Genomic DNA, 15613 nt, shown 5'->3' on the forward strand with positions numbered 1-15613 from the left:
ACAGTTGAGAGACAACTAGCAGTGGCTGATACTTCTAATCACTTGGGCAATACTGTATGAATTCAGATATTTTCCTTTTTTCTTCACTGAAAAAAGTCCTTTGCTGACAGCAAATATGTTATACTCTGCCAAATGAAATAGTGCATGAAATTCTGCTCTAGTTTTTTAAGCAAGAAGTTTTGTGTCGTTTCCATGATTGTACATTGAAGTACTGAAGTTTCATTCAACTTAATTATATTTTTCATCTGAACTGTAACTAGTGATCAGATAATTATTCTGGCTTTAAAAAAATACATATAGCTAATACGGGTGCTTGATAGCCAGTTTCATTGCTAAATTGAATTCAAAATATGATAAAATTATTTAGTAGTAATTTTGTTAAATGGAAGTGAGCTTTTAATGCTCATTTTGTTTTACAGGTGAAGCTTCTCAGTTTATTTTCAAGAGAATTAACATAATTGTTCTAGGAGTGTGCATGTGGGTCCCATGCTTCTTTTGCCATAGTTGTTGGAAGTTAGGCGCATCAAATGTCTCTAGACTAAATATGATCTCACAGGAGTGGCTAGTCATTCCTTAGAAATAATTATTTCTTATTGAAAAATAAATGTCACATTGCATTTAATCCATATCATAATCAACATCTGTCTGTGAGTATGTGAATGTTTTTTGTCTTTTCCTAGTCTCCTCTTCTGGATCTTATTTGTGCAGAATATTTACAAGAGCCATTGAGAAACTGTTGCCCTGTTTGCTCTTAAGAGCTCTGTATAAAAATCTGTAAATTTGACTTCGCTCTAAAAGAATGTTATCTGTTTTGAGAAGTTTTCCTTTTTCTTTTATATATATATATTCTTTCCTTTGTATATTACTTGACAGCATGCTGCATTTGTTTTTCATGCTGAGATAAATAACTAAATAGCTAAATAGAGAAAAGGAAATAAGGAGCTTCCCAATATTTCATTTAAGAAGGCTATTTCCACTCCAGGCAGGGGCAGGTGATCACAAGCAACAGTACTGTGTGAAGTTATCCTTCCCTTTTGTAACTTAAACATGGCTGCTTCTAAATTACTGTAAATGTCAAGTAAAATGGTTTTGCTTAAATGATCTCTATTAGCTGTGTGTGACCTTCAGCAGGAATGAAGCTAACCCATTTTACTTCAGGTCTTCCTGGCCTAGAAGTATTTTTGAGCAGCTGTGGCTTTTCAGGCAGTCATTGGTACCTCCAGGATGAAAACATCCGAAGACATGCCGGCTGCACTGTGTGCTGTCCGATGATGCTGTTTGTACATTGCTTCTAAGCAAGGAACAAAACTGGTGGTGAAGGCAAAGGCAGCTTGCATGGCATGGGCTTCACTCCAGCACTGTCCACCCACAGCTGCTGCTCCTCAGTTTGACCACTCAGGCAATAAGATTTGCGCAATTCTTGTTTCAGTGAGCTGAATGAGTTTAGGGCTGAAAGGAGAGTGCCAGAGGCTGCAATAAGGAATGCTGCCTGCTACTCCCCAGTATAGGTTGCTCCTTGGAGTTTTTTATAACTTTACAAAATGTTAGCCTTTGAGGCTAGGCAGTTGCTGCCAGCTAAATTTTTTTTTGCTGCCAAAATAATTTAGCTATCTGTGAGCATGTGTGGAAAAACTTGTTTCTCATTGTAGATTTTTAAAAAAAAACCACAAACGAATGAAACAAAAAAGCCTAATCTTGTTTTGGAAATGCTCCGTGTCCCTCCCTTTGAAACAGAGACTAGGAGTTAGAGTGTGGGAAGTGCTAGTGGTGGGCACTAGGGAAGAAGTGCAGATTACGAGTCATGGCTTTGCTTTTCTCAGCACTGCAAAATTCTCAGATCAAAACAAATTATAACTTTTTTAAGAAAGGACAAATCTCACATGGTGGCCTGGAACAGGAGGCTGGGTTTGTACCTCAGTGCCTGAGAGCCAGAAGCAAATCCATGGGACAATGACATGCATGGGACCTCGTCCTGGCCCCAAAATGCCCTAGACTGTGAGCAAGGGAAGCAGACGTGGTAGGAGAGTGAGAGTTAATATTGGGGAATGAAGGAAGAAGGGGGAGCCAAGGGGAGAGTGTGGCACTGCTAGCCAAGCCTGGAAGTGACTGAGCCAGGAAAGACTAAAATCCCTGGGGAGCAGGGTAGGGAAGAGACTTGTCAGGGGTGCTGAAGGTAGGAATGAAGAAGGACCAGGGCTTGAATCAACATGGGCTAGAGGATATGGTTTGAGGAAAACAGGCAGAGAAGTTTGTTCTGGAAGGTCTAGAGATCTTGAATATTAAGTAAACATTCTTTGATTTCAGTAGAAGCTCCTTGAGAATGTTTTCGGTCATCACCTATGGCTAATTTCCATGTAGAGAATCATTTTACATTTGCAGACAATTTGGTATTCCTTTCCTACAAAAATTGCATGGTACATCTAAAGATTTAAACTGTTTTTTGTAGTTGTCAATGTGACAATGTCTGAGGTCTCAGTTTCTTACTTCTAGAAGTGGTGAATGCAAACATTTTTCCAGTGTGGCAGTGTCCAAGTCAAGGATTGTCAAAACTGAGCTTATCTTTGCACATCTCTTTTGTTTGGCCCCTTGTGAGGAATCTCCTCAATTTAATGGTATTAAATCCCATGCTGATGTGCTGGTTTTTCTCCCATAGGACCCCTACTCCGTTTTGCACGCAGGATGGGCTTGCTCTGGGAATGAATCTGGTTGATGCATTGGAGAAGGCTGTTCTCTGGAGTACCCCTGCCTCACTTCCAGCAGAAGTCGGGACGTGCGTGGTGGACGAGGCAGGGGATTGCAGAAGGCAGGAGCCATTCTAGGGCTCTGTGCAGCTGCATGCTGCCCTGGCGAGCGGGACTCCCTTCCTGGCTGTGCTGCAGACTTCCTAGGTGATGCTAGGTAAGTTGCCCAATCCTGGCTTTTCTCAGCTCTTAGCTAACTGTGTCTTGCTTTCTTATGGATGACTTGAGATCTTTGGGTCTTACTTGGAAAAGTACTGACCACTGGTAACTGGGGGTGAGGCAGTGGGTGCTGCGGTTTGAAGGTGCTATATAAAGCACAACGTAATGCTAAGTGCTCTGAAAAAATCAGGTCTGAGTTATGCCAAACTGGAGACAAAGTTGTCTTCAGAACCGGGGAATCATTTTGACCTTAAAGCTGTCACTGCTTTAGTTAGGAAGCTAGGAATAACACAGTTATTTTAAGTTAGGAGTAACAGAGTGAGGGTAGGACTAACCATTATGTTGATGGGGCACTCAGCTGCACCATTGAATTCACAAAGAAATCACTTGTTCCGTCTTCCAAAAAGAAGTTTGAGTAGTGTGCAGTAAATCAGGCATAGGACCATACTCCAAATGCCAAGAGTTAGACAGATTATTGTTTGGATTAGTGGTAATTTTGTAATTTTTTGAACGGTGCAGAGGTGCTATGGAAATGGTATGACATAACTGCAACGTACAGCGTGCCACAAAAGCAAACAAAGGCAAACTTTAGGTTTTCTGAGACTTAGCTTCTGCTATTTCCTCCCATGAGTGCTTGCATCCAGATTAGTTTTAGTGTAGACATTTCTATCATGCAAGATGATTTGGGGTGCAAGAAGTACAGCATTTTTTGATGTCAACTCTGATAATATATGTACATAAAATTAAAATGACATGTAAATTCATCATTCCTTATAGGCACTTGACTCTTATGCTCTGGTTATTGTATCAGATACTAAGTAGACAGTGTTTGTAATGACCACTAATGGCTTGGAGTCAGAATTTCATCTGTATTTCCTCAGGCATGGGGTTTGTATTTTTCCAGTGTGATGTCCATAGCTAGCTGCAATGCTGTTATAATCAGTAGATAACACAGAATTTTTTGGCCAAGGCATGGTTAAGCTAAATATTGTTTCAACTTAGCTAACCTGAATGCAGAATATCTAACATTAAATCAGGTTTTATGAATTAACCAAGAGTGTGTCTTCAGTGCCTAGAAACATAGTGAGTGTGTTTGCCAGATAAGCTGTTACTCTCTATTGCGGGGAAAAAGAGAGTAAAAAACTATGAAGGTTTTATAATGGCTGAATATTATATTAAATACACAGAGCCAAGAATGTACATTCCCCTTCCAGCCTGCTCACAGGGGATCTACTACATACTGTAGCTCTGTGAAAAGCTGCACTAATGCTTTAGGTGTTGAGCAATATATCTAAGTGCTGCTTTCTAAGAAAACATGAGGTATTTTTGTTTGACTACTGCTGTGCAGTGTGCAAGTCTTTCTTTAAGTCTTTGAAAATAAACAAAAAAAGGCAGTGGGGGTGGCAGGGAAACGATCTCTATTTTATGAGCAGAAGTTAAAAATGAAATTATTTTCTTTATCTAGAGTATTGAGAGTTATGTTGCAATTAGACTGATGCAATAGCACACATTACGAAAGGATCGCTCCATTTGCAGAGCGCACTGGAGGAAAGCACAGGACTGGAACAGCAGGGGTGTTGTGGGCCTGCAGGGCAGAGCACTGGCACAGCTACACCGGGGAGATTATCAGCTAATGTGAGACAGGAACGCCAAGGAAAATAAAAACTCTGCCATTCCTGCGTGTCCTATGAAACGGAGGGTGCGGGGGAGAGAAGGAGGGTGACTTGTTTTTATCAATGTGCCTACTTTATTTCAGTACCACGTCTAATCCAGTGTGGAAAATGTTTTCTGTTATGTCAAAGAAAGAAGAAATGGAAATGGCAGTTAATTATGAGCTAATATACTTCGAATGCTGCTAATAGGAGTGGAATTTTACTCAGCTCACTCTATTTCTACAATAGAAAAGTAAAATTTCTCTTGAGTCAACTGAAACATCTGTTGAACAAATTGGCTCAATTTCATGAGTCTGTTGCTAATTCTGAAAAGTAGATGGTGTTTTATAAGATCAGTAGAGTCAGGGGGTTAGAGCCCATTCTTTACTTTTTTTACTGTTATTAAAGTAGGTCATGTTGAAATGCTTTGTTTTTATGAACACGGTAATACTGTGGTTAATGTTTCTAGTATTTCAATCTTTACCTTTGGTTTAATGAGTTTTCTTCACTGTTTTTAATCAATATTACTAATAGTCTTTAGAGTTGTGGGTTTCCAGCTTTGTATTAAGTTCTTGGTAGTGAAGTAGTTGAGGAGGTTTTTAAAAAAAATCCTCTTCCAGTGCATTTCTATTTCTTTATTTCTGCACTTTTTTCCTAGTCTGTTTTACTTATGAAGTTTAAATATTAAGAGAGTTTTTAATTGCTCCTGTTACTGTTTTCTCATTTGGACTAATTCTTTGTAGAATTGCAGATGTGGGAAAAATATTGTAGGTGACAAAGCAGTTTATGGCTTCCCATGATAGATGCCAAAAAATGTCATGGAGTCAACAAGCTGATGTCATATGAATAATAAGAGAAAAAAAAAAAGGGAGAAATTAAAAACAGTTTTCCTAATATTTTACTCTCATCTGTCATAAATGTTTTAATTTACTCTCATATACACACATGCATCTTAAAGTTTTCAGGTATATCTCATAATGGTGTCATCACTGGAAGGAAATCACAAATGTAATGCAGATCAAGTTAAGTTCTGTGTGCTTTACTGTTAAATATTATAAAATCAATGCAAGTTCTTCCTATGTACTACTTATAACTGGCTGTAATATTTTGACATATTTTCAGGGGAAAGCTGGACTTGGAATTTAGACAGTGAATATATACTTTCTTTGTGCTGCATATATTACATGGAAAATACAAGAGTGGCATTAACCATGTGTGTTCAGGGTAATTGTAAGCTGTGACATTTTCAGCTTTGTGGTCAGGGTGTCTATTTAGAGTAGCTGAGTGTATGAGTGATGTGAATGGAAGTTGATAATGCTTTCTGATGTTACTTAAAAAGTAAATGAAATTATCTGTTTATTACAGCAGGTTTTTAAGCTTTAATATTTGTTAATTATGTAGTAGTTTGTTTGGCTTCTTTAACTTAGGAGATAATGGAGGTACAAATAAGAGGGATTGCAGTGTGGGATATCATTGCTTTTGAGGGATTGCTGGGCTGAGGAGGAATGGAGATGTATAGTCAAGTTTTCTGAATGTGCACGTGAGTACTGCCAGTGCAAAAAGCTGCCCCACTGCCGATAAGATGTTGCAGACTCTCCATGTGTTGGTTTTGTCCTTGGTGCAGCACACTGAAGCTGCAGATGACGTTCATGAAATGAAGTGAGGGGAAAGTTTTGTGGCTGAAATCCTGTGCCAAGTCTTTTTGAAGTTGTATGCAGCAGCTGTGCTGTAGCTAAAGAAAGGCTTTCTTTGCCTCCATCGTAACATCTGCATGGTCTTTAACAGCAGAATTGTTCCACTATGATGTGTCATTTAGCTAATCTGGGTTGCCTTCATTAAGTCCTTTTTTCTTCTCCTTATTAGAAATGCTTGCATTACTTTGGGAAATAAGTTTGCAAAGATCTGGACTTGAGCGTTTCAGTGTAGAAACAAACAGTAGGCTTCAGTCAAAAAAAAAGTCAGTGGAGACTTTGTAGCTCAGTGAGTCTCTTCAATCTGGGCAGCTCTAGATGGACATCATGAATTGGGTTTTTATGGGTCCTCTCTTGTTTGGAGGTTAGGGGCTGAACATGTGGCCAGTTTTTGTGGAGGTGCCACAGATGTGACATCGTGGCAGCTAGCACTGGTCTGACAGCTTCCAGGAATGTGGCTTGTACTCTCTGTGCTGAGTTGTTACTCCCCCTCCCTTGTGCCAGTGCTGCTGCAGCCACCGCTCTGGGCTGAGCCAGCTCAGGCAGCGAAACCAGAGGACACCTTCATGTATTTTTGGTTGAGTCACTCAGCTGGCTCTTGACCTCTTCGAACTTCCTAACTGCAGAGTGGGACAAATGTCTCTGCTGAAGATGGCTTGGAAGAGAGGGATGGCAGGACCAGCCTCTTGTAGTTGTAAATTGCTTTCAAAACCATGCCTTGCTTGAGAAGGCAACCAAGGGAAGTGTTTTTAAGAAATGCCTGCTTTACTGTATACTGTGTTTATTTTTAAAGTTGAGAGAAATCAATCAATAAATCAGGTGTAATTTTGAATTTGAAATTTTAGCTTTAGTGTTTCTTCTAGTTGAAGGGTTTTGCACAAGGACTTTAACTGAATTTTTCTTTAGTCTTCTTACTGCATGAGAGTAGGAGATCTGTAATTGTTCACTCTGTTAGCACTGTGAAGGTGGTGAGTTCTTAAAGCTAAAGGGTGGGATCTAGTGGTCTGGAATATGTGGTTTTGGAGAGCAAAACACAGGTGGTAGAAATGCTGCCCCTTCTCTCTGTTAAGGATTTCGGCTATCTTGACTGTAAATATCTTGGATTTATAGGGATACCTGACTCGCAAGTAGTATGTCCCCAAACTACATCTGGAGGAATACAGTGTAAAGTAAATGGGGCATGTGTGGGTTTTTTGGTAAGAATTACCACATTTTATCATCAGGAACTACTGGATATCCGGTTGCTTTCCGGTTGTACAGTAGGATCAGTCTTCCTTCTGTAATCTTGTAGGAAAATGACTGTACTGGAAAAGCAAGAGTGCTGATTTACGTAATTGTACGCATTGCAGAAGTTTGGTTTGTGAGTTCCAGTTAACATAAATAAGCAAAATGAGAGAAAAAGACAGGAAACCTGCTCCTGCCTATTAGGGTTGTTAAATAATATTTTCAAAATTATCTTCTAGTCAAGTTGTGATTTTCTTCAATTTATGCCAGGAAGGCTGTTGTTACTCCCCACACCCACTGTCTATAAAATTAAACATATGCTTGCCACAATGAAGAATGAAAACTACACTGTGCAAAATAATAAAGTTTTTGTTATTGCTGCTATTACAAATTACTTGAAATACTGCATATTGAATGGAAAAAGTTAGGTTTGCCTGCATGTGTAGTTGAGAGTGCAGCCTGCCTGCCAGGGGAGTGTGGCCACACCTGCCTCTCATCTGAGGGTGACCATGACCACATCACCAGGGACTGAGCATGCCCTGGTGATAGCTGGGCATTTCAGTCTCACACGTGAAAAACGTGTTTCCTAATGCCTAAGGAGCACAGCTAGGTCCTAGGAGTAGATCTGCTTGGCAGCAGTAGTCCAAAATATGCATTTTATCTACACACGTAAAAACAATTAGCAAAATAAGATCATAAAGTCAGTAGAATTGAGGACATTTAATGCATTCTGGTTCCAGTGACGTTACTGTGAGGTAAGGGCAAGCAGACCACGGCTTGTTTCAAAAACAGGAAGCGCCTACATTTATATAAGATTGCATAGTTTCAGCTCTCATAAATGTGGTTTCAATGCAGTTGCAGGAGTAAAGCCCAAAGTAGTTATAACCAGCTTACTTCCTCTTCCAGTCAAAGTGCAAATAGCCATATAATTAACAATCTGTGGCTCATTTCTGTAGCAGGGTTAAGTATTCTGTTTCGCCTGTTCAGTCACTGTATAAACACAGAGGGAGCTTGACTTGGTTAAGAACATTTTGAAACACAAACATCCCCAGTCATAACCAGATCTGCAGATTCACGGAAGAGGGTCTTCAGTTGCCCCTTGAGCTTGGCAGCAGCCATGAGACCTGTGAGTGTGGCTGGATCTCTGCCAGGCTCCTTGGAGGAGAGTGAGTCTTGCCAAGTTGGCGTCTTGCCATGGTAAACTGCATGGGGCAGCAAAACCTGCTACAGAGCTGGTGGACAGTTTTTCTCTTTAGGGACTTCCCTTCTTACATTCCATTACAAATTGGCTTTATTCAAAGTCTTTTATCATTAATTTTTTGAGGACTGATTGCTCAGCTTTTTTGGACAGCTTTTTTCTGAGTTAATTCAGCCATCCTGCCTTTGACTACTCATGCACTTAGTGTGACAGAAAAGCATGAGTACAAAAGGATAAGAAAGAGTTCCTCTTCTGTTCCCGTACACTCTTGGGTTGATTTAAATATGCTTTAGGCTGCTTGGAGAGCCTTTGAAGAGAGCCCAAACTTTTCATCCAGACAAGGCCTGTCACACTCTCTGTCTCTGCTGATATAAGGCACTTGAGCAGCAAATACCTACTGAATGTTCCCCATGTACTCTGCTTGCTGGAAAAGACCATTGAGGAATCTTTCCAGGGACAGTTTGCTCACCTAGAAGATTTTCTGCAGGAAAGCACTGCAGAAAATGAAGCTGCAACCCTGGCTGCATATGGTGATTGAGAGTTCACCTTTTCTTCATGCGATTGGTAGCACTGCATTTTGCAAAGCCCTGTAAGAAACCTTTAGGCAGAGCTCAACAAAGATTCCTCACCTTTAGGCAGAGCTCAACGAAGATTCCTCTGTCCTAAACACAATATAGAACATTTCCCTTCCCTTTCCTAGCTTTCCTCTTCAACTATCAGGTAAATTGTGGAATATCATAAATTCTTAGTGACCACATTTTGTCTTTATGCCTTAAAAGGACTATTTCATCCTGTTCCAATGTTTTAATTTCTTCAGGAAAAGCTGGCAAATCCATCTGGTTGTCACTGGAGCAACCAGAAAAGCCACATCAATGGCCACCACCTTGGCTTATGTTTGAATGGAGTTTGGAAAAGCAGTCTTAGCAGCCTGTGCATAACAAACATGATATGTACACCAGTGATTGCAAAGGGGAGAGAAAGGACAGAGTTCTGCTTTGAGCTCTGTAGTGTTTTAGCTGTGATGGACAAAGGGAAGACCAAATAAAGTGAGAGCTTCTTTGAATCTTGTAAAAAATCTGTGGTGGTTACATGAATTGAAGGGTTTCTTTCATTCTAAATAAAATTTGGAAACCTTCAGGACATGACAGGTTTATAACAGTTTTTATTCTGTAAAGAATTTCTTTCTGTTCTTATCTCCCAGCGTTGTTAACAGAAGAATATACAGCTGCCACTCTGAAGAGTATGGTTGTACATCTTCTTCTGCTGTATCTGCTTGCTCTGTGTCCGTAGGTAATAATTTATCATAACATCAATATAACATTACCTTTAGTCATTCAGAAAAGCCTTATCTTAGGTGCTTGCCAGAGTTACTCATGTGTTTCTTTGCTTAGCGTGACATGGCCATATTTTCCTTCATGGCTTAGTTCCTACCCGGGCACAGGCGATGAAATGTGCTCACATTGCGCTGTGTTTTATCACTGTCTGAAGGGATTGGATCGAGCTGTGTTGTAAAAGAGGACAGTAGGGCCAGTCAGCTTGTTGCAATGAATGGATTGCTCTTATTCGTGGAGGAGTATCATCCAAACAGTGGCCTCTGGGCCAAGACCAGCCTACAGGAAATTTCCATCTGCTCTGCTTTTTACCAAAGGAGATGGAGAGCAGCTTCGCTGCAGCAAATGCTGCCCAGCAACTGGACTGCATTGGAGGCGTGCCACAATCCAGTCTAGAGGGCTGGCTCTGAGGGAGTGGAAGAGCCTCCCTTCTCCTGTGGTCTGGTTTTATTTCCTTGATAATACCTTGATAATACTTCTAGGATGGCTACTTGCAGCATGTGCAGGCTGGCCAGGTTGGTGACTACCCCAAGGACAAGGAAGTGAAGTCTGTGAGAATTAGCTGGTGGGAGGTTCTGCAGCCAACCACTGAAACAGAATTGCCAACTCCTTGTAATAGATGACCTCTTTTAATAGAAAACCACATCCTTTAAAACACTTCATTAAAAATGCCCTTATCAACTACAAGCTCCTATGCCGTATAAAAAGCACCTTATTTGCATATGAAGTAATTCAGATTCAAACTTCTAATTGCCATTTGAGAAGTCAAATAGTAATTTTTGAGTGGATTTTGATATTATCATTTTATATTGCCTTTTAGGAGAGCTGCAAGATTAATTTGAGACTGTAACTATTAAACCTGAAAAGAATATGGGAAGATGGGAAGCTCTGTATATATATATAAAACAATAATAATATTAATAAAATGTATAAAACTGTATGTGTACTCTTCACTGTCATGCAGTGGTAGTCTATAAAATTTTTATTATCCTGAGATAATATGCATATCCGTTATATGAGAGCACTGAATACCTTTTTAATCTGTGAAGATCATCCAAAGCAAATGCTTGTAACAATTGTCTCCACACTTGGTTGTATGTTTTTATCATCATAACGTTAAATACTAAATTAAGGTTTATATTTCTGTATGATTTATAATGTTTTTAACTTCTTTTTTCAGATTCATTGTTTTAAGAATTTTCACACCTAGGAAATAATTAGGCTCTTGTACTAATGAAAATGGTTTAGGTGAAAATGAAGCAATAGAAAAATCATGTACAAATTGGGTGGAATCTTTAAGATCTCAATATACTATAATTCAGTCAGCTGATGGTAGAAGAAACTTGTTACTTCAGTGTATGTGTATTTATAGAAATAATCTGGATTGCTTAATTCCAATACAGTCAAATGGAAATAGATGCATGGTTGTAAGGAGTTACTGCAATTGGCCTGGTCTCTAATTGTGTAGCAGAATTGTTCTTAAATAAAACTGAAAGAAAAAAATTCTGCATCACAGATCCCTCATGTCATTGTTCTGTGGACCTACATAAAATCCTGGTACTTTTAAATTCCCCTGAGCCTCATCAGGTTCTTGTAAAGTTTCTGGCTCTGGCATGAAAGTTCTCTGCTGGAGACAGATTGTTTCTCATTATCAGGAATGGGGCCCATATTAGTGAACTAACCACATTACCAAGATCAGTGTTAAACTCCAAATTGCCCCAGTAATATAAAGAGTAATATAAATTCATGCTCAGTTGCAAACTTTCTAAAGTCACTTTTTGCATTGTAAGAAAATTAGAAGAGATGCACAAATTTACATAAAACACTGAGTGGTTTTATAACATTTCCATGCTACTGGATCACCTTGGGGTTTGAATCAGGTTTCCTGAACTGTCAACTTCACTTTTTCAGTTTTTTTCATGTCCTGGTAAGTTGTTGCTCCAGTTGTTTGAGCTCTGCTTTAGATCAGACTGTTCTGCCAAGGTGAACAATTTCCCTGTGTTGAGACATATTGTAGATACCTCTGGGTACCTTCAGCCTTCTCCTCTGTGTTCTTAAGAATCAGTTCTGTTGCCTTGTCTTTGTTTCTTCTTTTATACTGGGCTTTTTCCACTGTTCATTTTGCTGCTGATAAGCTGAGTGGAGTAGGTTTCCTGTAACAGCATCCATCTTGCTTTCCCCTGGGCGAAAGACTGTTCGCTTGTTCCTGGCCTGGATCATAGGTGATATCAGTCCTGTTAACAGATGTCTGAATGCCGTGTGTATATGTGCACACAGTTGATTTTTTTTTTTTGTATTTATTTATCTAATATGTATAAGAAACATATCTGCTTGTATAGAATCCTGTGTAGTATCTAATAGCTAGTGTCTGACATATGCCACCATGTTTGCCAGTTAGATAACTCTCTTTCATTGCTTTAAAATGTTGACTTCTATTTTGCTTTGGTTTTTATTTATCTCTCTACAAAAAATGAAATATTATTAGTGCCTTTTTCTGTTTTCCAAACATCTCATTGACTTAGACTGACAGTTTATGGAAGTAATATATGACTTTATGTATAACATTCTAAAGAGGTGTGCTTTGCACATCTGAGGTCTTGATCTTTGCTGTAAGAGCTTCTAAGTCATATGGGCTTTGCTGTACCAAAGAGGTGAGATGGTAGACTGGTGTTTCCTTAAAATCTACATCTTGATTTATTTATTTGGGGTAATTTTTATTCTGTCTCTTAGTAAATTATTTGACTTCATAACTATTAGAATTTTGTATGTGAGCATATTTTATTACCTGCTTGGAAGTGGCTTAATGCTGTTATTTGATTGATTATTCTCTGGTTTATATTACTTCACTGATTGCAGTGGCAAGGGCTGGTTTATATTGTTACATTTACAAAGGGTTTAGCAACTAAGAGTCAAATGTGAAATAGAGCAATATAACTATTCATGCAAGTGCTGACTTGTGTTTATATTCTTGAAGACTGAACACACTTGTATAAATTCTAGATTAAAAATAATTTAAAACATCACAAATCTATCACAATTCATAGATTACTCTAAAATACATATCTGTGGAAAAGTATCTGCTTTTATCTCATATTGCAAGTTAAATGGGGCCTGTGTGTCTGTTTTTCTTTAAAGACTGTCTAGCAAAATGTACAAGATGGATTTAAATATTGTGGTATTACTTTTAGGTGATCTATTAGTATAGCTAGCTGTTTAGTTGGGTCCTTCTAAGTTAGCTTTCTGTGAAATAGTAAGAAGGTCAAATATTCTCCTTTATTTTTAATCTCTTCCTATAGAAACAAGGTTCGTGGGGTCACATTGTGCACTTGTGTAAATGCACACACATCCCTTCAACTCCCCTCATTATCTTTGGTGATCTTATTGCTGATGTTGATCACATTTTTTGGCACAGTAGAGCTCTTGAAATTCAGATCCCACAGGTTTTGTGAAAATAATAAGTAGCTGAGTATAGGTGGAACCACCTAAAGGTGCCCTGACAGAGGGAAAGGTTGCAGCATGAAATAATCTTATTAGTTGTCTGGGAATCCTAGTGATGGGAAAAGAGACACTTTAAACAAATGTCCCAGCTGTGGGAAAAACTTCCATCAAAGCTTTCACCTTTCTAGACACCAAAGTCAACCAACCAGCAGGTATAAATCTGTGGGAGATGAGGCTTAATTAATTCTCTTGTTCATGAAACTGCTTGTTCCCTTGATAAATACTACTACTAATAATAATAATAATAATATCAGTAGCATAAATGTTTCCATGAATATTTTTGCATATTTTGTTTTTAAGGTAAATACATAGGAATATTCTTATGGTGATCCTAATTTAGAGAAACATTTTTGTTTTCACTATGAACATTAATTTAAATGTTTACAAAACATATTCTCTCCCTATTAGTACAAATTGAGCAGTTCTTTCCCCTTACTTCTAAAATGACAGATACTGTGAATGCTTTCCAGCTCTGTTTTGCATGTGGTTCTGGATTTCAACTAGCCAGAAATGCTGGAGAATTCATGGTTCTATGACTGTGCTCCAAGGGAGTTAACTGGGAAGAACAAGGTCGGTACAGTACGCTTACTGAATATGGAAATAATAATAATTATAAAGCTAACCAACAAGAAGTGTATTCTTAATAAAATGTGTGGGTTTTTTCAGTGTAATCATATGACTATATAATACAAAAATTGCTTTGAGAGTAGGTCAAAGATTACACATAGCAGAGGCTTGTGTGATTGGTTATGAACAAGCGAAAATAGGGTAAACTTTTGACCCGGCAGCAGCAAATGGAACTGTGTAAAGCACCTACAGATGGCAGGATTTAACATATAGTCGGTCTCTCGCCCTTTCACAGCAATTACGATCATATTTCAGCAGGCACTGAGGGGAAAGCGCTCTGCAACTCTAATACAGTGCGTCTTTGAAAGTTTTGAATATGCAATTGCGTTTTGTTTTTGTAGGGCCATCAATTAGCTTAGCAAGAAGAATTCCACTTTTGTTGCTCGTGTTTGACTTCATGAGTTCCTGACCAGCGTGCTGAGTCCACTTGGAACAAAAAAATCATTTGAACAGTCTGAATAATTTCGATAATTCAGACTGCAGTAGATTTATTGCTAAGCTTGAAAGACTCAGTGAAAGTTTTTATGCTGTTGTGCTGCTGATGCAGGCTTGAAGGGATGAAGAGAATGTGGTTCCAGAGGGCTCTGGGAAAAAAAACACTCCCAATCAGCTCCTTAGATTCTTGTGTAAATTTATGCATCTTCCTGGTTGAGTTTTAAAGCAGTTTAAAGTTTGCAAAATTTAAAGTTCAAAAAGTTTAAATTAAATAAATAAACTATTTAGTTTATTAGCTAGTTTATTGATAATAAATCAGTAAACTGCTTATTTGACACGACCGTGGCATTTAGATAATTCAGTGTCTTTTGATTTTGTTGCGCCTATGAAATATGTGGCAAATTACAAGAAGTGAAAGTGTTGTGAATTAGAAACCAATGATTGCCCATTTCCTGTAAATTCTGTCAATTACAAAATCAGGAGCCCGGTTGCAATTTTGGCACAGACTGATAGTTCTGAAGTCATCTGAGCGCATTCTGTGTAATTCACCGCCTGTTGGATGTCTGTGTATCTTGTGTATATACATGTGCAGACTTCTCCCACCATTGTTTTTTCTATCACGCTTTGACGTATCGGTATTTGGGAAAAGAGTGAGTTAGAGAAGGCATGCTTCCTTCTAGTTGTGATCCGGCCACTATCTCCCTTCCCGTCTCTTTGCATTGCCTTCTGGCCTGTAATCCGATGCGAGTGCCAGATGTGGGGAGGTGGAGCAGAAGCAATCCAAGCTTTTTAGACCATTTCATGGAGGGGGTTATTTTATTATATTTGTGGTTCACAAAAATTTTCCTTTGGTTTTTCAGAATGACTTCTACAGAGAGTAGAAATTGCAAGCATATGGTAGTATGCTAAATAAGATACTAGAAAATACTCTTTGGAGGAAAGGAAAATTTTTAAATACTGATAAAGCGTGGTTGGTTGGATTTGCTTTTTTTTTTTCCTTTTAAATCATGCTGAAGCTTGCACTGTACATAGACTGCTGGGTGTAATTCCATTTCTT

General features: G+C 38.7%; 1 protein-coding gene across 7 annotated transcripts in view; it reads left to right on the forward strand.

Annotated features, from left to right (window-relative positions):
- Positions 1 to 15613, forward strand: part of NCOA2 (nuclear receptor coactivator 2) — a 188642-nt gene that overhangs the window by 66967 nt on the left and 106062 nt on the right. For 5 of the 7 annotated variants that reach the window (XM_014255672.2, XM_005517104.3, XM_014255666.2 and 2 more), the window contains one exon: positions 2654 to 2898. The exons of the other annotated variants lie outside the window; for them this stretch is intronic. The gene's annotated coding sequence lies outside the window, so the exon portion shown is untranslated. The remainder of the gene's footprint in view (positions 1 to 2653; positions 2899 to 15613) is intronic. 7 annotated transcript variants of the gene reach the window in all.

The sequence above is a fragment of the Pseudopodoces humilis genome, chromosome 1 (assembly GCF_049639895.1).
Source record: "Pseudopodoces humilis isolate 2021_Gansu_Grassland_sample_001 chromosome 1, ASM4963989v1, whole genome shotgun sequence".
NCBI lineage: Eukaryota > Metazoa > Chordata > Aves > Passeriformes > Paridae > Pseudopodoces > Pseudopodoces humilis.